Source organism: Manis pentadactyla, chromosome 7 (assembly GCF_030020395.1).
Source record: "Manis pentadactyla isolate mManPen7 chromosome 7, mManPen7.hap1, whole genome shotgun sequence".
NCBI lineage: Eukaryota > Metazoa > Chordata > Mammalia > Pholidota > Manidae > Manis > Manis pentadactyla.
The window spans coordinates 96,154,668-96,178,296 of record NC_080025.1 but is presented as its reverse complement, the minus strand read 5'-3'; the positions used below and the strand labels follow the sequence as shown (position 1 = coordinate 96,178,296).

The window sequence follows — 23,629 nt, the reverse complement described above, 5'->3', positions numbered from 1 at the left end:
TCTCTCAGCCGGGCCTTGCGGGGGCTGACTTGCCTGCTGCCCTCACAGAATCAGCCTAGGCAATGGCTGCTGCAGCAGAGCAGCAGCTGAAGGCCTAGGACCCAGGTGAGGCAGAGAGCATCAGAGGAGGCATGTAAATGGGTCCAATACAGGGAGGAGCCAAAGATAGTTACACTGGATTATTATAAAGTCCTGCACTTCTGGCCAGATTAGGTAACAGTCTTAGGGAGGAGAGAAAATTGTTTACAATGTGTATCTTAGTTGGTTGGATTTTGGGTGTATCATCCTGTTGGAGCACATAGGCAGGCCCTGTACCCAAAAGTATGAACATAGGCAATTATTTTTAAGGCCTTGTTGTTCAATGTCCTCACTTGTTATAATGGTGTACTATCAATGTGTCTCTATTCAGAGTCTTACCAGGGGCTATTTCAGCCCAGGAAGGGGGCTCTGCCCAGAGCAGTCCTGAGATGCTGTTCTAGAATGTGTCTCAGCACTGAATTTTTTTATTTTTTAAAAATTTTTATAAAGGTATGATTGATATACACTCTTATGAAGGTTACACATGAAAAAACAATATGGTTACTACACTTACCCATATTACCAAGTCCCCACCGATACAATGCAGTCACTGACCATCAGTCAGCACTGGATTTTTAATGGACATTTATTAAGGACCAGACCCTGTAAGAAAAGACAAGACAAGTTGAAGAGCACACAAAGCCTGCTTGTAGGCCCTCACTTTGCAGAGGGGGAGGCCCTCGCTGGCCTCACTGATTCACATTAAGGAGGAAGCAGGGTTAATCTCAGGGTCTGCAAACATCTGCGCCTTGAGTGGGCCTCACTCTCTTCAGGTATTTGCAGGTTGTCACCTTCTCAAAGAGATCTGCCCCAAGCCCCCTATTTTTAAATTGCTGTACCTCTGATCCCCTCACCCTACCACTGCTTTCTTCTCCACATTTTGTGAAAGATCATTGATTCCTTGTTAGGAGCTAATACAGGGATCTGGGGTTACATCTATCTGATAAACCTCTGTTCCTGGGCTGGGAACACAGAATGTTTCTCTTATTTCTGTCTTATCTGATCACAGTGCCTACGATTGCATAGGTGCTCAGTAATGTTTATTGAAATTAAATTTAGTTGGTGATGACCTTGAGTCCCTCCTTTCCCCGATGTAGAAAGAGCCCTAATGCACAGTGTTTCTGTCTTCTAGGATCTGGGTGTCTCCAGACATAGCCACGTGGAGTGGAAGGCTGGTTTGGGGTGGAGGTGGGGTTGATTCTTGTTCTTTTTCCCCAAATTCCTCCCTAGTGAGTTGCCCGTGTCCAGGTAGATGCCTGCTGCCCTGGCTTTCCTAGCCTGTCATCTCTGAGTCAGCCTGATGTAATCACACCCCTCCTTGCCAATTGGGTCCTAGATCTCCACTATCAAAACATCATTTGCATCTCTCACCTCCTTTCTGGGTTACCCAAGATAAGCAATGGGAGGAAGTAAAAATAGGACAGAAGAGCCAGGAGATTCCTGGATGAACTCTAATGGGTCACCAGGTCTTCCTGGGCCAGGTCACATCTTTGCTTTGTGCCTGATGGTGGGTTCCATTTTCAAGAGTCAGCAGCCTGCAAGCAGGCAATGTGAAGAGTTGCAGCAGAAAGTCTATACAGTTTTTTCAGTTCTGGAAGACTGACAGAAGATGTTTCCAGCCACTTTTTGCTCTTGTCTGCAACTTCTAGGAAGCATGCAGAAAGTTTGTGGACTGCACAGAATCTCTTTCTGTGGTTGTCAGGTGAGAGTTTTTGTGTGGAGAAGAAACCCTTCTCAGTAAATCCATTCCCTGTAACCCCGATGGGGCCTTAGAGGGGACGTCTGGTGTTAGATAGTCCTTCATCCCTTGTTATAACTGGGAGATGGAGGCCAAACATCTTGAAAATGCAGTGTTCCCTCCTGCTGCTATTCATCTGGGAAAGTGTCTTTTTGGTTAGAGTCGGACCAAATGGAATTGCGCCAGAGTGGGAAGCCAGGTCTGGAAATCCAGGTCCTCTCGATGGGAGAACATTCCCCTGATACCAGGATTCCCTTGCTTCAAGACTTTGACTGTCATGGCTTTCAATGCCTGCTGGCCATTTGGACAGTGGGCAGCTATTATGGGGACCCAGATTCCTTTATTAGCTCCTAATAGGTAATCAGTGTATTGTGAGAGAATGAGGAGAAGAAAGCTGTGGGGGTAAGGAAACTAGATAGCTGGTCCAAATCACGTGCCCTCTGCCTTCTTCTCAAGTTATCTACTTTGCCAGGACATTTCCCCTACCTCTGCCATAAAGCTCATCCCCACCCCTATCCCTGCCAGTCCCTACACACACTTTCTCTAACACCAACAGAATAGGATAGGAAGTGGTCATAAACTCCAGCTGGGGTCTCAGCAGAAACGTGTGAGGTTGTCATCACCTTCAGGTTCTGAGTCATAAAAGACTAGGGAAGTCAGGTCCCCATGATTCCATTTGAAGCTGCCTCCAGGTGCTGCTTCTCTTCATACTCAAGCAGAGGTATGGCAGGGCTGACCCACTGTCAGCATGAGGCTGGGATTTCTTGGGGAATCCCACCACCATTGGGAAGCTCTACTTGGTCACCATTTTTCTCAGTGAAGGGTTGCATCACTGGGATGGGAGGGGAGAGTAGGCAGGGTCGTGGGCTGGCCTAATTCTTACCATGGCCTCAGTGCAATTTAGCACACCCATGTGAAAGCCAGTGTTGTTATCTGACTGAGCCCAAAGGACTGGTTAAAAATGAGAATAGAAGTAAGGAAATATATCTGGATGTTTCTACTGATGTTTGGATTTCCATTGTATCTTGAACTGGGATATTCAACCCTATAGTGTAGATTCAAGTGGATATTGGCCTGTGATTTGGTCTGGTTCATTGGGTTGAAATTAATTTTTTAAATGTCTCATGTGCTAGCATTAACAGAGACTCCCACCTATGATCATAATTGTAAGTTACAAGTGCCTGCTGTGTCTGGGAAGTCAATAGGCACAGCGCAAACCCAGGGTTTGCTGTCTGTTAATGTTGTTGGCTATCTATGTATCATGATCATTTCCAAGTATTTGTCATGGCTTCTGTGAACTGCCTAACAGCCCGCAATAGGTAGAAATCACAGTTATATAAATACGTCTCTTTCTCGTTGTTGCCCTGAACTGATTTCAGTTCTTGATCAGGAGGTGTGTTCAATGTCATCTGCTATGTATTTCCCATTAGCTCTTTCTAAAAGAATTGGCTTCTCAGTGAGCAGTGTTCGGTGATATCATCTGTTTGAAAATGTCTGTTCACCCACTTCAGGTAGAGAATATTCCTTCATAACAAATGTAAGTATATGAAAGCCAATTGAAAATGCAGGAACCGTCTCACCGGTATTTATAGTACCTTGTCTGAAATGGCCAGCTGTGTACCAGGGGGTTCCTTGCATAGCCTGAGAAGGATTAGGGACAGTATTCACACTTCATTTGTTTGCCTCTCCTTTGGTGGAAGCTCCTGACACTATGATTCCTCAGAATGATGTCTGGGAGAAGAAATACTGAGGGATGAATTCCATTATGCCATTTACTGACATCCTGTTTAGGCTCAATCTATCCCTGTAGGGGATTCTCTACAGGGGAGCACATCTGATGGGAAATAGATTCTGTGGTCCCAATAAGTCAACAAAGGTAATCACAAGTTCTGAGTTTGGTAATGGAAGTTGTCAATCTGGGAGCCAAAAAAACTGGACAGATTCTGCTCTTCCTCTGGGTGCTGTGCTCTATGAGCTTGGCAAAATTTTCAAAGACTGGGTTAATGTTCCATAACTAGAGCTTTATCCACATACTGAAAATTATATGGGATAGAAGATCTGAATTCAGACCTCAGTTCCACCAGTCATCATTTGTAGCTCTCTTAGATTTCAGCCTTCTTGGTCATAAAATGGCGATAACCATAGTCACCTTCTGGAAACACTTTGAAAACCTAAGGCAGATGTTCGAATGTAAGCCATCATCATCACCATTACAGTATGCCCATTAGCTCCTTTTCTTCCCTTTACTTTACTTTTACTTCCTGTTACTTTAAATAGTGGAACAGTGTCTTTAACAAGCCTAGTGATTTCCTGAGTTGTTTTTGTGCTTCCCCTTCCCCTTGCCTGGTAGAGGTAAATCTGACAAGCCCTGGGAAACCACCCACCTTAGACTCCTTTTAGAAATAAGAAGCCAAGGCAGCAACTGGTCTTTCTGAGAAGAGTTGAGGGATTTTTTAAAGGTCAGAATCTGCACTTTTTACCTGCCTAATAATATCTTTAAGGTGGATTACTAATTACCTAGTAGGGGTAATTAATATATAATCAGCAATAACATCTTTCCTTGAATTTCCAGAACTGTATGCAATTTTGTGTAGTCTTAAAAACATCTCACCCAAGGTTTGCATTCATTACTTAAACAATATAAAATAAAATATAATGTTCTTTTATTATTGCTTACTTTGGGAAACTAACCATTCCAATCCAGCCTGAACGTTTTGCACACTTATGAAGTCAAAGTTTCCTCACTTCGTCATACTGGATTTGGTGAGTGATAAGGCATTTCACTGGTCTCTGCCTTAAAAATGTGTAGGCATTACGGTAGGAAGTAGTGATGTGAGTCAGTGACTTTGACTTGCAAGGGTTGGACAGCTAGAAGGAAGCACAGGTTGGGTATTGCAGGAAGATCACCTTTATCTTGGTTATTACAGATCTTTAGGTCCTGAAGATTTTATCAAGGACTTGAAGTTCAAGTCCTCGTAAGTCTGGAACACAAAGTCCTAAATTTAGAGCTGGAAGACACTTTAGAGATAATTTAAACCCCAGCTCGCAAGAGTGTGGTCCAAGGACTGGCAGCATCAGTATTGCTTGTGAGCTGGTTAGAAATGCAGAACCTGCAGGCCCCACCCCAGACTACTGGGTCAGAGTCTGCATGTATCAAAATCACCAGGGGACTGGAAGGCACATTCAAGTTTCAGATGCGCTAGTCCAGCCCACTCCTCTTATTTGATAGGTTACCGAACTAAGTTACAGCATGTCTAAACGACATGTTCAAGAGCTTACAGCAGGTTACTAGCAGCACAGGAACCATCTCATATCCTAATCTGGTTCCTAGATCGGTGAATTGGAATAACAGTGAGTTATGGTCCTGATCCCAAAATCACGGGCAGGATCTCCCCATAAATGTGCAATAGTGACATCAAGCAATGAGGATTCAATAAGTCCATTCTCAAGCTTGGTTAAACTAAAATTTCCACACTATTTGTATAAATGGGTTTGTTCTCAACAAAGTACCACAACTCTCCTGGTGGCAGTTTACTCTGATTGCAGATTGATTACTTAGGTGCTTTGAAAATGGAAACTGTTAGCAAGACAGCAAAGAGGAATGTCACTTTACATCCACTGCATACCGTATCGTGGCACCGTGTTGAGATGGGCCACCTCAGGACGTTTGCTCTTACTGCTCCCTCAGCCTGTGCCACTCCACCTCTGTATGTGCCCATGGTAGGCTCCATCTTATCATCCAAGCCTCATCCTTGGAGAAGCTTTTCTCTGTCATTCTATTTACAGTCACCTTCCCTCCACATCCTATTCCCCTGAGTCACAGTCTATCCCGTCATCTTGTTTTATTTTATTATGGCATCTATTAAATGAAATAATGTAGTTTAATAATGTATTATCTATCTTCCCTCCCAAAGCACATATATTGGATGAGAGCAGGGACCTGGCCTCACACACAACTATGTTCTATTGATCAACAACAGTGCTTGACACAAATTAGGTGCTAAATGAATGAATAAGTGATTTAGAACAAAGTTTGCCATGTTCATGGTGAGGATAATTGTCAATAAGAGCTAACATTTACTGACTTTAGAAATGTGTGCTATGGGCTTTGCATACATTGTCTAATTTAATTTTTTTATTAAAGTTTCCAAAAGCAGGCACTAGTGTTGACTGTATGGAAGTTGTGGCATTAAATGTCTCTTTCTAAAACTGACTGAAATCTGGGCTTGATTTCAGGGCATTTCCCTAAAGGAAAGCACTGACTGGTGTTCTGCACAAAGTGGTCCACACTCGCTGAGTGCAGACTGAACTGGGGGGACCAGGGAAATCACTACACCCAATACTGTGTCTTGGTCCCCTTGCCAAGTTTCCTTTGAGCATGTGGACAGGGACAGTCAGACAGAGGGATGGCTTGGAATGAAATGTCCTGATACACTTTTCTGAGTGATGATGGAAAGGGTAACTCTTCCCCATTACCCCTTGCATGACCTGAAAAATAATTTATAATGAAAAATAAATTGTTCATTGAGAAACAAGATGCCAACCAGAGGTCAATCCTTGATCCTTTTTTCTTTTCACCAAAAAAACAAAGCAAATAGGCCAATTTTGGTCTCAGTCATCAAGTATATTTCATGGTGCCTACAAAAAGGTAAAGGGCAATAAACTTGCCCTCGAGATGGCAGCTCAGTATTTCTGCTCATTTTTTTTTCCCAATTAAAAATATCCCAAAGGGCTCAGTCCCCTATTCCACTCTCCATCTTGGTTCCCACCAGCTCCATGCATCCATACGAGACAGTTGTACCCAGCTGACTCAGTGGGGCTGGGCTCCCCAACCGATCAGGAAGTCAGCCAAGAAGGCATGTCTATAATGAGAAGCAGGAGGAGGAAGGGAAAAACAACTTGAGTAAATGCATTTCATTCCAGAGAAGAGCTTTTTAAAAAACTATTTAACATTTGAAATTCTATTATTATTTTTGGCAGCACATGTTGAGTCCATGTCTCTTTTTGGCTACTTTTCTAGTACTTTATGTATCTGGAAGCAAAATTTGCAACTGATTTCAGTAACACTGGGAAAGATTTCTCAGTGTAATTATAGAAGGTATTTAAATGCTATCTAAATGTTATATTGTATACTCACCAAATAAGAGGCACGGTTTTAAAATGACCATATAAAAGACCTATAATATAATTGGTCTATATGTCCTTGACATAGAAATGCCTTAAGTATTAGTCATTGCAGAATTAATTAACTATGTAACTAAAAGATTAAAAAATCCAGTCAAAATTACCCATAAATTCCAAATCAATTACCCAATGCAAAAAAACAGAAGGATATATAATACTGTGGGTGGTCCCTCCCATCACACGGTCAGTGGTAGGGCCTGGTCTCTTTATTTTAATAAACTTTCATCAGGGAAAATTTCAAATATACACAAAAGTAGACTATGTATCCATCATCCAGCTTCAACAATTATCCATGAATTGACCCTGTGCATTGGTGGTGAGAAGAGGGGATAATGAGATGGTCCTTGTGACAGCCAGAAAGGCAAAACGATTATCTGTCATGGCAGTAATGGGTCTATAACTGGTTTGCCATATTAACTATTTGAAGCTGTACATAAAATAAGTAGTTTGCAAACTTAATGCCAACTTCTGCTTTAGGACATCAGGAAAAAAGCTTCTAAGTTGCATTTATGATCTGAAATGAGCCCATCATTGTTCTAGATGTTATGATGAAAATAAAGCAGTCATTAAAATATTAGAATGGTAGACAGTTTCTGTTTGCCCTCCCACATACCATCTTCCCAGGAGTCTACCCTAGCTTGCATCCTAGGTGGCTGATCTGTAAAGGCTTCATCAAAAGCCTCTCTGCCTTCTGGCTTCTGCTGGGTTGAACCAATGGGTGGCCAGGAGAGGAATACCAGCAGGACACTGGAGAGTGGGAAGCTAAGTGGAGCAGGTACAGGCTCATATAGGATGGGAGGCAGTGCTTGACTATCCAACCAGCAAGGTTTTTATTGGTATGAAAAGCAATTGTCTGCTCAACCTCACGAATCTGCAAGGAGATGCAAATCAAGCCACACCCATTAGAACAGCTATGATTGAAAAAAACAGAAAGTAACAATTGTTGGTGAGGATGTGGAGAAATTGGAACCTTTCAGCATTGCTGGTGAAAATGTAAAATGGTGCAGCTGCTGTGGAAAATAGTATGGTGGTTCCTCAAAAAAATTAAACATAGAACCACCATATGATTCAGCAATTCTACTAGTGGGTATAATACCCAAAAGAATTGAAAGCAAAGACTTGAACACATACTTGTGTACCACTGTTCATAGCAGCATTATTCACAATAGCCAGCATATAGAAACAACCTGATGCTATCAATGGGTAAATAGATAAACAAAATGTGGTATATCTACAAAATGGAATGTTACTCAGTCTTAAAAAGAAATGAAATGTTGACACATGCTACATCATGGACGAACCTTGAAGATATTATGCTTAGTGAAATAAGCCAGATACAAAAGTGCAAATACTGGATGATTCCACTTGTATGAGGTACCCAGAGTGGTCAATTCACAGAGACATGAAGTAAGTGAGGGATTCCTAGGGGCTGGTAGGAGGGGGCATTGTGGAGCTATTGTTCAGTGACTACAGAGTTTCAGTTTGGGAAGATGACAGAGTTCTGGAGATGGATGGTGGTGGTGATTGCACAATAATGTGCATGTACTTAATGCCACTGAACTCTACACCTAAAAATGGCTAACATGGTAAATTTATTTGTATTTTACCACAATTTAAAAAAAAGCATTAGGTGGGCTTTGCATTTCACTTATAAAGGAAGACATGAAAACTTGGAGGAGTGCAGTGTACAAGATTAAAATGGGCTTCCCACTCCCAGCAAACCCAGGCCACTAAACTATTGAATTTCATACAAAAAAGTCCTCCTCCTCTTCTTTTAAAAATTAGAACCTTTATGTATATTGACATGTTCTCTGGAGGAAGGTGAAAATCAGAAAGCTGGCAATATGGAGACCTTCTGCAGGGACTTAGGACAGCCCACAAAGAAAGGCAGAGAAGGAAGGGTAGGTAACAGAAAGGCTGTGATCAGACTGTCACCACACCTCTTCGAAGGTCTGATCCTTCTCATCACAGAGACCTACACACTTGATTAGTAGCTACAACTTTGTTATTTGTAGAGACCTGGGCATCCATATTGGTCCTGACACTGATTGTTCTAAGCAAAATTTTGCACTGAGAAGGAGGCTTAATGACCCAAGTGCATGAGGAGTTCTGTAAATTGTCTCTTCAATTACAATTTATTTCAAGGGTTGAGGCTTAAGGATGATACTGAAATTATAAAACCTGAGTTTGAATGAGAATAATGTGCAAGTGATTTATAACAGGAAGAACAATATACCCTTACATATTTGCATATTAGTTTTCTGCAGGTCTGAGATTCATGACGGCACAGAAGGGGCTCTGCAGTGGTTCTTAGATATGTTCTGGTGGCAGAGCCTGGGTGTCATGCCGAAGCCACTGCATGTTTGTGTCTCATGTGCACAAATTGTGGTTGGTAACAACAGTTAAAAAGTTTTTGAAGAAAAACTCAAAGTTGGAAATACAATGCTCACTAACTTTATTTTCTGCACATTAGGAAAAGGCCAGCGTTAGCTGGATTTTAAAATTAGAAAAGTTCAGATATGCAGATTAAAATGTTTCTGCTTTTGCTTCTATAACCTCTCCTTTGCCAGACAGTATTTCTGTGAGTCAGTTACATCTAAAATGAAAATCTAACTCCTTTGAAAAGCAAACCCTGTCAGGATATTAATATCTATCAGGATCCCAGGGCATTTCTTTCCACAGTTGATTCTAACTGCCTGCTTATTCCCACTTCCCAAACCCAGACTCCTAATACACCCAGCTGAACTTTATCTTCTAACTTCATTCAATCAAAAATATTTATTGAGCACTTAACAGGTACAAGGATTATATTCTGTTTTCTTGGGATAAATTAGTGAAGGAACAGATAAGAATCCCTGCCTTCTTGGAAGCTTACATTCCAGCACACTTTGAAGGTAATTCACTGTCAGATATTAATGGATTAAAGACATTGATTTCTAAGGGAGGTGGGATCCATTCAGTACTGCAATGTAGAACTGGTTTCTAGCTACCACCTTTCCATCACCATATCTGATGGCAAATAATTTGAGTAAGGATTATTAAAAGGAAATATTCTAATGAACTCAGTATGGGTTTTGAGTTTCTCTGACATTTGGACCCTACCCCGGATGGGACAGCTGGGAGCCTGATAGAAGTTATGGGCTAGTAACCCTTAAGAGCAAAGGTTAAATCAGAGCCAGGAAGTAGTTGGTCCATAGTAGTCAGTGCTAAAGAAACCTCTCCCCCTCCACCCACTCCAAGCAGTATACTAACCATACATCGCTTGTAAATTTTGGACATATATTTTATTTCTTTTCACAGAGCTTGGTAATGACAGGAAAACTAAGGAGTTGGAATATAAACAAAGCAGAATGGGGAAGAAGAGAGGAGGAGGATGGAACAGCCTAGTGGCTTATAGTCCAAGCAGCGTCACCAAGCATGAAGACAGAAATGATTTAATGTCTCTCATGTTGCCTTCCAATCTAGGCCAGTCCTTTTGAAGTATAGTACAGCCTTGAGAACTTTAAAAGACTCTTTGCAACTCAAAATCTGAAAGTGTTAGGTAATGGGGGAGTAGCAGCTTATTTCCTTTAAAAAAATGCATTAACATGTAAATATAAATGAATTCAGTAAGTACATTTTGAAAAGCAAATATGAAAAGTGAGCTTGTATATTTATAGCTTTTACTGCATGAAAATTCTGACTCATAAGTTAAGACTTTATTTTTTAAATTAAAATTGTTTTTTTGAGATACTTTAGATGCTGTGTATTTTTTAATTTAAAAAGATGCAGCTTATTTTGTAGGTAGTTTGTTCAGGTAGGAGAATACTATTTGGTACTTCTCTTGTGCCCATCATCTAAGATCTAAAAAATTTGCTGTTCATTAGGCCAGCTGGCAGGAGAAGTTATAATTTCCTTGGCTTTCTAAAAAAAAAAAAAGACAGTTGACATTTTGTGTCTTTTGAATGTGGGTGGGAAGATGACAAACAGTGGAGCAAGGTCATTAGGCTTCATTGCAAAAGTTGGTTAAACTCTGGAATGTGTGTTGGGGATGGAGGCAGAAGAGGAAGATTTCTTAGCAGAGCAGCCACTGAGCAAAAAGGTCAGTAGCTGACTGCTGAAGTCCTTCAGAAGTGCTTGGATTCTGCAGGGCATTGAAACAGCTTCTTGGTCAAGGCTAAAAAAAGATCCTAATTGGGACTGACAAAATAGTTATCTCCTGTGTGAAACATCTTCATTGTTCTGTTTACTTAAAAAATATTTTTAAGTGAATTTTGTTATGTTTCATGTTTTCCCCTGATACATTCTAGACTTTTCTTTTCATGGACCTTCTTTAATCCTCATAACCACTTCAGCTTAAATAGTATACAGTCTCTTCAGCTATAAACTTGAAGTACAACTCTTCCCCAGATTAAATTTCTTAACCTTTGTTAGCAGCAAATTGGAAAAGACTGCTTGTCTGTCTGCAATGCTGAGATGTGTGTAGATACAAGTCAGATTCATAAAGAGATAGAAAGACAGAGAGTTGGCCTATGTTAGCTTATTCTGAGAAGATTGAATTCTGTGTGTGTGTGTTATTTTTTGGTGGGGCAACAATGTTCAGATAAAAAAATTACAGGTCCTTCATTCCATTTACAAGTTTGGGAAATGGGGGTGAAGGAGGTACTGATTAGGAACAAAAGCAGTAAATTATGGGCCATCAAGAACTTTTCGTTAATTAACAGAGTTACCATTGGTATTGGTCTGGACCCCATAAAGGCCACTTAGGAGACAACTGTGCCCATGCTGAAGCCCTGTGCTGCAGTCCCTTGACACCATCCTCCCGAGAGCTTCTACCCTCTGGGCTAGTGAAACAGATCCCTCCGTCAATATCCTGCAACAGATCAGTCCCCTTTTTAATTCACTACTGCTCCCTCTCAAGATCCTGCCCTACATATACATTAGGGATGTCCTAAATTTAGGGGGTGGGAAAATAGTACTGATTTGAATAGTACATTAGTAGGCCACAGAGGCTTTCTAAAACTCTTTTAGAAGGCTTGTAATATCAACATCATTGTAATTCAAACATTACTGTAAATGTACATATAAATCCCTGGTTTTAGTTTGCCATTTATTGCCTACTCTCATATTGGAAAAGTATCAAATGTCAAAAGAAATAGTGCTTCTTTTTTTTTTATTATTTTAATTAAGGTATGATTGATATACACTCTTATGAAGGTTTCACATGAAAAAACAATGTGGTTACTACATTTACCCATATTATCAAGTCCCCACCCATACCCCAATGCAGTCCATAGTGCTTCTTTTTAACAATATAAAAAGCAACATGAATGTTCATGACAGCTGAGATTAAAAGCTTTGGTCAAGAAAAGCTTTATAACATTTTGTGGGAATAATGATTGGTCAAAGTGGAGTACTTTCCCCTTGAGTCTAATGCAAAGTAATTGCCTTGAACACCATTTACCTTGCAAATTGCTGAGATTCCCTGCTCACCCAGCCCTCCACATCCTGAGAGCTTGGGAAGCCTAAGGGTTGTGAAGACTTATGAACCAAACACACCCTTCTACATAGTGCGTGATATGGGAATGGAAGCAGGAACTAAGGTCCTGTTAAGTTTTTCTAACTAGCTGGGAGGTAATGGAGCTAATCCGGCAGCTGTTGGGGGTAATAGTCATGTTCTGACTCTTTCTTGTCTCTTTAGGGATAGGCCTATCTGAGTTTCTATCTTCTGAGCAACCCCAAACCTTGGCTGCCTTCACTCACAACCCAATATAGCCAATGTGTGGCTGGGAATGGCTGGCCACAAATTAGCATGTAAGGGTTTATTGAGGGGTGGTTAAGTAGAGAATATGCCGAGTGCGTATCAGAAACATTGCCCCATAACTCAGTTTGACACCAGGGCTTATGAAGAATTCAGGGACCCTTTTGAGTGGCATAAACCCTGTTGTATTTTATGTGTGGCAAGCTCTTTTTAAAGAAGTGTATCTTTCTTGAGGAGCTGCTATGACACACGTGTTGGGAAGAATGCATACACCAAAAGTTCCCCACACTTTTGATAAAACAATCAACTGTCCTTTTGCCCTAAAAATTTTGAGATATAACTAGAAACTATGAACTAGATATACACAATCATAGAGGAATCTGAAAGCATGGTGTTGAAGGAAAATGGGTTTCAGTGAAAAAGAATAAAGTAAGATTGAGAGCACAGTATTGCTTATGTATATTAAAAACACAAACACCAATGCCGTTGCACATTTGATCAGGGTGCATGAATATCAAACACTGAAGAGTGACATGCCTGTGGGGAGAGGACTGGGGTGTGTGAAGGGAGACTAGAGTTGAGTGGGTTACATAAAGTAAACTAAGCAAGGACCAGGTATGGAGCAAGGATGCTGTGCTGTGAGCTGAAGAGAATAACTGATGCTCAATTTGAGGGTTGAAGATAAAGGCAGAATAAAACCTTGTGGTTCCTGTGTTAGAAGTGAGGACAGAGATAAGAAGGGAGGTCCCTGAGCACAGGGAGTAGCAAGGGACCCCACTTAGGTCATGTATCCTCCTCCATCTTGCCCTCTACCAGGCTTTCCAGTAGAGTCTGGAGAAGAGGCCATGACATAGGGCAGGGGTCAGCAAACTGTTTCTATAGAGGACATATGGAAGATATTCTTGTCCATGTAGGCCAGATGGTCCCTGTTGCAATCACTCAGCTTGTTGCTATAATGTAAAAGCAGCCATAGACAATCCATAATGAATGGGCATGGCTGTGTCCTAATAAAAGTTTATTTAAAAAACAAGTGACAGGCTAGATGTGGCAGGCTGTAGTTTGCTGACCCTTGACATAGGAGCTGGACCTCATCCATTGGCATGGCCTCCCCTCTTAACAGAGGGCCCAGAGCAGAGCCTCTAAGATGATTCTGTCATTCCAAAATATGACCTATAAGGACAAATGCAAAGGCACTGGGCTTATTTAAATTCAGAGAAAAGGAGCCTGAGGTCCACAGGGGCTTTCATGATAACAGAATCTCAGACACTCTGAGCATACGCTGCTTGGATAAATAATCCATGGGCAGTTCACATCATTTTTCATTTGATCAAGTCAAGAGCATGTTTCATAAGGAAATGCAAATGTTCAGCTTTACTGAATTTGTAGCAAGTGGCATGAATTTACATTCTCCTTCTCCCGGAACTGTATAAAAAGGCTCCTACCATTCTCAGACATCCAGGCTTCAGTCCTTCCCCCACACTGGACAGGACGCTGTCTAGGCAACAGCTGAACCCATGCCTGCACCTTGTATTAAGGGAATGTAAGGCAATAATAAAAGTCCTCAAAATGGTCATTTCTAGATGAACAAGCTAATCAAGCACTGTAGATTCAAGCACAGTGGTCATCAGCGCTATTTCAGATAGCAGCAGGAGGAGGCAAACACATCAAATGCCTAGACTGCTTCTCACCTCCACCCTTGCTTCTAGTTGCTAATTATTGTCTCTTGAGGCACCTGCCCCACTTGTCCACCCGGCCTCTTAGGCTCTCTTTCATTACTGAATCCCCAGCTGTTTTCCAGCAGAGAGACAGCTTCTTCTGGCACTATACCAGATGTGGCTGACATCTTAATTCAGCCCTGTAACAGTGCGCTTCGCCATGACCATCCATTTGTTCCAAGTTAGATTTCCCTGGTATTCTATTTGACTGTACATTCTTGCTATGGCTCCTCTGCCTTACTCTCCTGAGAAGAGGCTGTAAGGCAGAAAAGGACCCCTTTAAAGTCTGTATGAATTAGTGTCAGTCATAACATTCACCCACAGAATTTGCCAGGAGTCCATGGGTCAAGAGAGAGGTCAGGAGAATCATTAGCTAAGCACACTTGTCTGTTGGGGCCCATCAGAATTTTACCCCAGGGCCTGTACATCCTGACGATGACAGGGAGGGCACTCTGCAAGCAGACAAGTGGACTAGGGGAATTAATAGTCAGAGTCTCCATGGACCTATTATTCCCATGTCTGGTTATAGATCCAGAATATGGCAATACTGAAACTTGCTCATGAAGGAAGTACATTGTGTTAATTTCTAAGTCTTGGAAAATCGCCCTCAGTCTGGTTAACTGTACCTGATCTGAAAGTTTACTGGTAGAGGAGATGCAGAAATGTTAATCCAACTGCATCCTTCCTATAAATAAATGTTACCTCAATGATTCAAAACAATGCAAAAAACCGTTCCTCAGAGCACACCCACTGAAGCCTTGGATGCTCAGTAACAGTGACATTTTTATTTCCGGTGTTGTACAGGGATGAAGGGAAAGACTCACATGACCACCAAGCTCCTCTGTCTCTCCCGCTCTCCCCAGGTCATCCATGACTGTTTTCTCGGTGCTACAACTCTGTCCTCTTTGCCATCCTTCCTGTATCTGGACCCTGCAGGCCAACTCCCTGTGTAGCTTCTGCACCTTCACAAATCTGCATTTCCCTGGAGGAGGAAAAACAAGTGTGCCTTCTCCTTTCCGGGCACAAATATGACAGTAAACTCAAGAGAGACACAGAATTCCTTCCACTTCTGGTGAATGTATGGGCATTTTGTTTGAAGGGGCAATAGACCCACCTTTAATTAGTGATATAGAGGGCCAACATCACTGAGTGCTTGCTGTATGTCAGGCACTGTGCTGAACCCTTTGTACATATTTTATCCTCACAACAATCCCATATAAGAAGTAGTCACTGAATATTTCTTTTAAGCAGGAAAACTGAGGTTTGATAAGGTAGGTGGCTTGATCAGGGGTAGATTTGAAACCAGAGAGTCTGCTCCCTGCTTTCAGCCTCCACACTATGGTAGGGAAAGGAATAGAGGAGGTACCAGCCTGAGTCCAGCCACTTTGCGGTTATACAACTTCTCATGGGAGACCGTCTCCACGATCCGATGTAGGATTTACTGAAAGCAAACTCAAAATGCCTCATGGGTTAATCTGGTAGCCCACACCTTATCACCCTCCTCCCCTTACCATGCAGTCAGTCCCTGTCTGTCCAGGGAATGTAAACTCAGGTTATTATTAGCTGAGGAATAATTATGAATATACATACATATATATATATATATATATACACATATATAATGTATATATTTCATGTAAATGTTAGAAGTATTAATACCTTTTTACTGTCCTGTATCTTGTCTAAAGTATTCTCATAAAAGGGCATTTTGATGCCTACAATCTAATCTCTTAGAACAGAGTTCTGTTTAGATTTAATGTGCACATGGCATAAATCCTTAGTATGATAGAGATTGATGTGGTTTGTTTGCTTTCCTAAGGAGGAATGTTTGTACCTGGCCTGCTAAAGAGATGCCACTGACCCATTTGCAATGGAGCATTTTTCTAGACTACTTTCTTGGTACCTGTTTTGAACAATGACACATGTATGAAATAGCCAGGCTGAGTCTGGGTTGCAGAACTGCTTTTGGAACAATGCAAGAGTAAGCGTCCTACAGAACACCTTTCCACTAGCATTTTTGTCCAGTGGAGTTAATTATCCAAAAACTTACACACTGACAAAACCCTGGAACAGTAGCAATAATAAGAGCTGAGCTTTACTTAGAGCTTTCTATGGGTCAGGGGCTGTGCTCAGCAAATCACACATATTAGGTGGTTGCTGTAGACTTGAACACACCATTATATGGACAAATGAGGAAACTGGGGTTCAGAGAAATAGATGACACAGTGAGGAAACTAGAAGAGCCAAGATTCTAACACAGATCCTATTGACTGTTGTAGTCCTCTGAATCAAGCTGGTACTCTGCCAAGTGACAGAGTCCCAGCTGTGACAGGGGCCTGGCAGGCAACTTAAAGGAGTGAGGTTTGCTGGTGCCAGACAATAGGAGTGACAGGGCTGTACCAGAGACAGTGTAACCTGGCAAAAGAAGAGCTGCCTCTCACATGGGGCAGATGTGCAGGGGAGGGTGGCCAGGGCTTTTGATTTGTCCAGGGCGACAAAAGCTGGAGTTTCAAGAGAAATCTCCCATTTTTAAGATGTTGACACCTAATTTAATTAAAGTGCTCTGCATGTCAGCAGCACACACCTGCAGTTCCTGCTGAGCCCGCACGCCTCCATCTTCTGCCTCTGCTGCACTGGCTTCCACAATGCTGTGTCTCGATTGCGAAGTACTTCATGTCAAATATCACCCTTCTATGTGGAAGTGCTCCTGGATTCTCAGCTCTAATTTTCTACTGAGCTCATGCTGTAGAAGAATGCAGAAAGAGGAGGTGAATCACCCGTTTCAGGGTCCCAAACCACACTTTATCCAGCGCCAGTGCCAACTGCTCCCTCAAGCTTTCCTGCGTCTTCTCTGCTAGGACTGATGTCCTCTTGGCCTGAGTTCTTATGAGGCTCTGTTGACACTACAGCTGGTTGTGTTCTACGTATCTACTCCTAGTACATCTCTCCTCTCTACCCTATGTGGTCAGCCTCTTGGGACAAGCACACTGTCTTACTAATGACCCCATCTTTTCCAAAGCCTGAACTCAGTGCTTAATAGATTTGCCTTTCAAGTATTTACTGAATTAAATACAAAAATTGCAGTATAGTTGATGCTTGTCTTTATACTCATTAGTTAGGAGACAGAGTCAGTTGCTTTAATAAAGAACTAAAAATAGAGCTACTTTGCCTCTTTAAACCTGTTTTCTCATCTTCTGAGTGGGAATAATTACCTAATCTACAAGAATCACTTAATAGTGATTTAATCTAAATGATGAATATGCTAAATACTTTTTGTTACTATCTGAGTTCCGCCCCCCCCCACTCAATATTCACATGTTGAAGCCCTAACTCCCAGAACTTCAGAATGTGATTGTGTTTGGACACAGGGCCTTAAAAGAGGTAGCTGAGGTCATACAGGTGGGCCCTAATCCAATCTGATTGGTGTCCTTTCAGAAGAGAGGATTTGGACATACAAGGGACCCCAGGAAAGGGTGGCACAGAGGAAGGACCATCCAAAGACACAGGGAGAAGGTGGCCACCTGCAAAAGAGAGAGGCCCCAGGAGAAACCAGATTGGCTGTCACCTTGACCTTGGACATACAGCCTCCAGAACTGTGAGAAAATAAATTTCTATTGTGTAAGCCACCCAGCCTGTGGTATTTTGTTATGGCAGCCCTAGCAGAGAATACATGCTTCTTTCTTTAGGCATTTGCCTCTTTTTAGTCATGCAACTTCAGAAAATAAGAAATGAGCATCTGCTTGAAGTAAATGACAGAAAAATGTCCTTTGGGAGAAAGGCCATCTTTACCAAAAAACTCTGTCTTCTGGCCTAATACCTAGGAGATTGCTGGGGAACACCTGTGTGGCAGATCCTGTTCATGCCTTGCCCACATGCCCTCAGGACTCACCCTGTAGCACACACCAGGCAGACTTTAAACAGCCAGCATTGTATTTGTGTGTGTGGAGGTGTTTTTCTTGGTGGCTGCAACCTACTCTGTCAGGGCTCAGTGCAGACAGGCAGCACCAGAGAATTGATGCCTCAAGACTGATGGGAATTGGAGTATAAATACCCCAGCTCCTCACCTTCAAATGGGTAACCCCAATAGCTCTACATTGCCTCCAGAGTTCTCCGCAGGATGCAGCTCCCTGAGTCCTTGGTAATACACCTTTTATTGGCTCCCTTCCTATTCCTGTTGAAGTTTTCCATTCCTTTACCACTGTTCCGGAAGCATTTCCTACTCTTTGCTCTAGAGTTCTTATTGCAGGGTGTGATTCTGGGGGAACAAGAACTGAAACAATCTGCTTTCTGGCTATCTATGTGTGTATATGAAACTTCCAGAGTTAAAGATGCTGCTGTGGACTTGAATTTAAAGAGCTGACACTGCACTGAATTCTTTACAGGGTAAGTAGTCCTTCCACTGGTGATGGACAACTTCTTGCAGCTTCTCCTTGCAGGGAACTGTGCCTTGTGTAAATGCCTTTGCATCAAATCAACCTCTCTGCATTTTTTCTTCCATAAACACAAAAGCCCAAATTTTTCTATGCTTATTGGTTATTTGTTTTACATCCACCCTCACCTGCTTATTAGGTTTTATTAGTTTGTGCTCTTACATCACATGCATATGTTGGGTAGGTGTGTTTGCCTCACTGTTGTATGATTTTAATAGGTTGTTTTGTGGCTGAGCCAGATATTTCCTTATGGGACTGCTACAATAACTGCTGTGAACTTTGATTTGTCCATGGACTGGGGGTGAGGGGATTGATTCTGAATAGGAATTCAACAGACTGTGACAGAAGGAAACTTCTTAGGAGCAATGCAAGCTGATCTGTTTTCAATAAAACTTCCCCCAAAACAGCACCACTGACCTAAGCCTGTTCTTTACTTACAGGCTGAGGGAGTGAAGGTTGAAAGGTGTAGGTGGTCTCAGCAACTACTGAGAACAATGCTAATATCATCCACATTCAGTAAATTTCAGCATTCTGGGCTCCCGCAACCCTCTGTAAACTATTTACACCTGCGCCCCATGGCTGTGGCATGAGGGCAGATCTGGCATAAGGCTCCAGATGAGGGGATCAGCTGAGCCTCACCTTACGATGTGTGTCCCTTCCTCAGGGTTTTGCAGGTAAAGCAATTTATTTTTGCCTGTTTGGGGAAGCTTTTATCATAGAAGTGTTTCTTAGTTGTATCTTTCATGAATCTTTTATTTCAGTGCATAAATCCTAAGAAGCATTGCTGCCTTAAAGGACTTATAGGAAACATTTGGGGGTCCAGTGTTTAACAAGCAGTCAGTGCTACGAGGTCTCCTGCACGGGGCTGAAGGCCAGAACCACGGTTTTGAAGGGCTGACTCTCTCCATGCTTCCCAGTCACCTTATTTAGTGTCTGCTCATTTACTAGTAAAAAGGAAATAATAAAAGTGTGTAGCACTCATATTATTCTCCATCTAATTATCTAGAAAATTCTTCCCTATTAATTAATGTATTATATGGAGGGAAGATTTCAAGTAGCTCTGGGTAAATCTACTAGCTCATATAAATCCACCCATTACATCCAAATGCACTTCCTTTAAAGTAGGTCATTCTGTAAAATGACAAGGGTCTTAATCCTTTGTTTAAACATGTTTTGTAAGATAACTTCTCCTAACAACTTGTTGGAATATTAGCTTGGCCCTAATGCAGATGGAGTTAGCAATGAACAGCAAATATAAAATTCCAAGAATTTGTTTCCTAAAGTTATTATTTATTTTTTTTGTTTTTATAATGGTGAGTGAGTTTATCAGACTGAAGATCTGACGTCATCTTATTATTGTAGACAAGGGCTCTGAGCACCAAAACTCCACTTGGCAGCTCATCAACAGTGCATCGCATCTTTGCCTGCATCTCCCCTGTATCATCTTGCTGGGTTTTGCTTCGGCATGTTCACCTCCTCCTTTCCTCTCCACTCTGTCTTCCCTAGCTGATAGCCTAAGTTGCCATCACCTCACCTGATGGCACTATAATACTTCCAAGCTAGCCTCCCTGAACTTAATTCTTGATATTCTAGGCAACTCTGCCTCCTATTTCCTGACCAACCAACCCCAAACGTGGCTGTTCCACCATGTCCCTTCCCAACTCAGAAACATGCCATGCTCCCTATGGCTTGCCACATGCCTTCCAGTGACCTCTGCCTGACTTTAGAGACCCTCCATATTCCAGCCTGTCCCACACATCCCAGCATACTCTCGTTTTTCACTACTCAACGTGTTTTGATTTCCATTTACCATAAAAAAATCAATTGTTTCCAGGGCCAGTGGTTATGGTTGTACATGTTGTGTAGTTTCAAATGCTGAAGGGCATTGTTCGTAGAGATTGTCACCTCAACGCTTGCCTCTAACATTGTGCATTAGGCAGCCCTAGTCATTTCTGCTTCTGTTATTTTTTCCCTTACCATTGCTTTTCCATTTAAATCCTTCTCATCCTTCAAAATGTACCTTAGCTATGATGTCTTCCTTAACAATTCCAATTCTCAGTTTTTTCCTCCTCTGACATTCTGAAAGTCTTATAAGCTCTTGCCTTCAAAAACAATTTCTAAAAAGACTCCCCAGCTACAAAGGACATGAGTCATTTTTTTATACATCTTTCCATCTCTGCCGAAGAACACAGTAGAGCTTAGCAACTATTGAATAGTTTTCCCTGTTTTCACATGTGATTGTTTTAATTCTCCCAATTAGTTTCTGAACCTCTTGAGGGAATGGATGCTTCCCTCCATATATGTAGCTAGCATGGTGCTGGCCACAGGGCTGTTGTTCTAGAAATATTGCTTGATTCCTGGGCATATTCTATGATTAAACCAGAAAGAAAAAAGAAATCACATGTTGATATGTTTCTGAAGATAAAATCAATATTACCTCTAGTTTGATTACAGAGATACCTAATGTGAACCAAAGGTGTGATCTTGAAGCAATAAGGCCCTTCCCAGAAAGATGTCAGAATTGTCCAGAGAGAAGAAAAAATTAATCATTTTTAAACCAACAATAGTAAAGTAGACTTCAAGCAAGGCAGCTTCAATTAGTTAGAACAGCTAGTACCTATACAAGATTGTTAATATGCAAACTGGAAGGCAGAAAAGCTAAAAAAACATAATCTCTGCCCTCTTGTTAGAGATTGAAATATTATGAGAATTACCTGTTGTCATGGCAGAAAGTATTCTAAGTACATATCCAGCAGTAACTAGGAAGAGTCATAACTTCTCTAGTAAATGCTCCAGGAAACACAGCCGCAGAATTCCATCATCCCATCTGTCTTTCTTTTCTCAGGGAGGATCTGCGCTGCCTTAGAAAGACAAATGCAAAACTGAAACAGAAAACAGTTGCCTCCTGCAAATGCCTTCTTTCAGCATTTTCTCTTCCAGCATTTTACCTCTCATATCTGATCCTATGGTGATGGCCACTTCTTTAGGGTATCTTTAGGATTTGAGAATAAATGGAAACGATGGATTTCCATTTGTTTTGCCCCTTCCCAGATTGCCTTAAGTCACTCCAAAAATCTCTCTGACAGTAGATTCTGGTCTATGCTACACATACCAGTGTGGAGTGTCAATCTTTGCTCATTTTCAAGTTAATTTTTTTGTAATGGGGGGAGTGGAGCAGGGGAAGAGGAGCTCAGTTTGTCCTAGTTAGGTGACCACTAAGAGAAGGAGCAATCCTTCAAGCTGTTGTTGAATTCATAATTAATGCCTTGGTGTTATTGGGTAGCTCACATCTGTCTTTGTTTTTGGCTGTCTATAACTGCCTACATTTAGGAAGTTAGGCTCTAATCCAAATGCCCTAGGTCTTAGAAGATTCTGTTATTAGAATACGTCTTTTGAAAATCTGGTGAAACCTATTTCTCTTTCATCAGAAAAGCACACAGGCATTTTCCATATAATTTCAGGAGGTGCCTGGCCCTTCTAAACTCTGTGGACACCAGACTGAAAAGAATGATAATCTCTAAGATGCCTGTACTTCTGACTGTGCAGCACATCCTAAGTACTGTCCACAAAATAGCTAATTTATTCCCTAAAATAATCAATCACAGGTTCTGTGACTTTCCTCATTTTAAAATGAGGGAACTAGGGTTAAAGATACAGACTTTCAACCTCTCAGCACTGGTAAAAGGCAGTGAGAAGATTTGAATCCAACCAGTCTGCCCCAGCGTCCACCATGTTACATGCCACTTGTTTAAGGTTCCTGGATTGGGACCCATAAGGAAAGATGGTAAGCAGTGAGTTATTAAAACACCCAATGCTTCCAAATCTTTTTTATGATTTCATGGACTCCTGACTTCATTCCTTCTTTTCTTCTAATGGCTACATCATAATACAGATCAAAAAACCACCTTGTCTGTATACCTTGAGAAAAACTGTTAATACTCTATAAAAAACATAAGACTGATCCTCTGTAAATAAATATGAAATTCTGTTGTTACCATTGTGTATGGTATCCAAGAGAATGTTACAAACCTACATATTTGAAAGGTGAAACATTATCAGTTTTGATCTGGAATAATAAAATTACAATTCCATGTAATACCCACCAGGCAGAGAGCAATACTATAAGCAATGGAGAACTTACAAAATATTCAGAGGAGTGACATCAGTCCTTGGGAAGGTAACAGCCAAAGAGTCACGGATAACAAATATGTAGACAACCCAGTGAACTGTGACCAAAACTGGCTCATCTTGAATTGACTGGTGGACTGAGTCAGATTCTCTCAGCCCTGACAGTGCAGGTTTTCACATTTTGCCAGGAATAAACAGGAACTTTATGACTAACAGCTTTTCTTCTAAATCAACAGACATAAAAAAGCACCTGTGGATGAAAGATATTGTTAGCAGCTCTGTTAGTAACAGTTATGAATTATTACCCCTTCAAGCTTCTCTTCCTCTAGGTCTTTCCCTACCAAGGGACCAGGTCATTGGGAGAGAATCGGATGAGTGTCCCATTTTCATTTTCTAAGAAAGCTCTTCATTGATGCTCTTATCAATATCACCTCTTTTAAGTAGGTTTATTTAGAAGTAGAGATTGATATGTTTTTGTGTTTCTTTTTATCTGGGCTTGATATAAAGTTTTAGAATAGGAAAACAAATTTTAAGGTTGCCTAGAGCACCTTCACAAAGTTTGTGTGCTTGTAAAAACGTGTGCAAATTTCATATTAGTATCCAATAAATGTGTACT

General features: G+C 41.4%; 1 long non-coding RNA gene across 1 annotated transcript; it reads right to left on the bottom strand.

The window, feature by feature from the left end:
* Positions 1-6,354: 6,354 nt before the first annotated feature.
* Positions 6,355-21,740, bottom strand: LOC118908025 (uncharacterized). The gene is made up of 4 exons (XR_005023061.2): positions 21,600-21,740; positions 17,040-17,198; positions 15,280-15,437; positions 6,355-6,678 (listed from the first exon to the last, which is right to left on the bottom strand). It is a non-coding gene; the product is annotated as an uncharacterized LOC118908025 (long non-coding RNA).
* Positions 21,741-23,629: the final 1,889 nt, after the last annotated feature.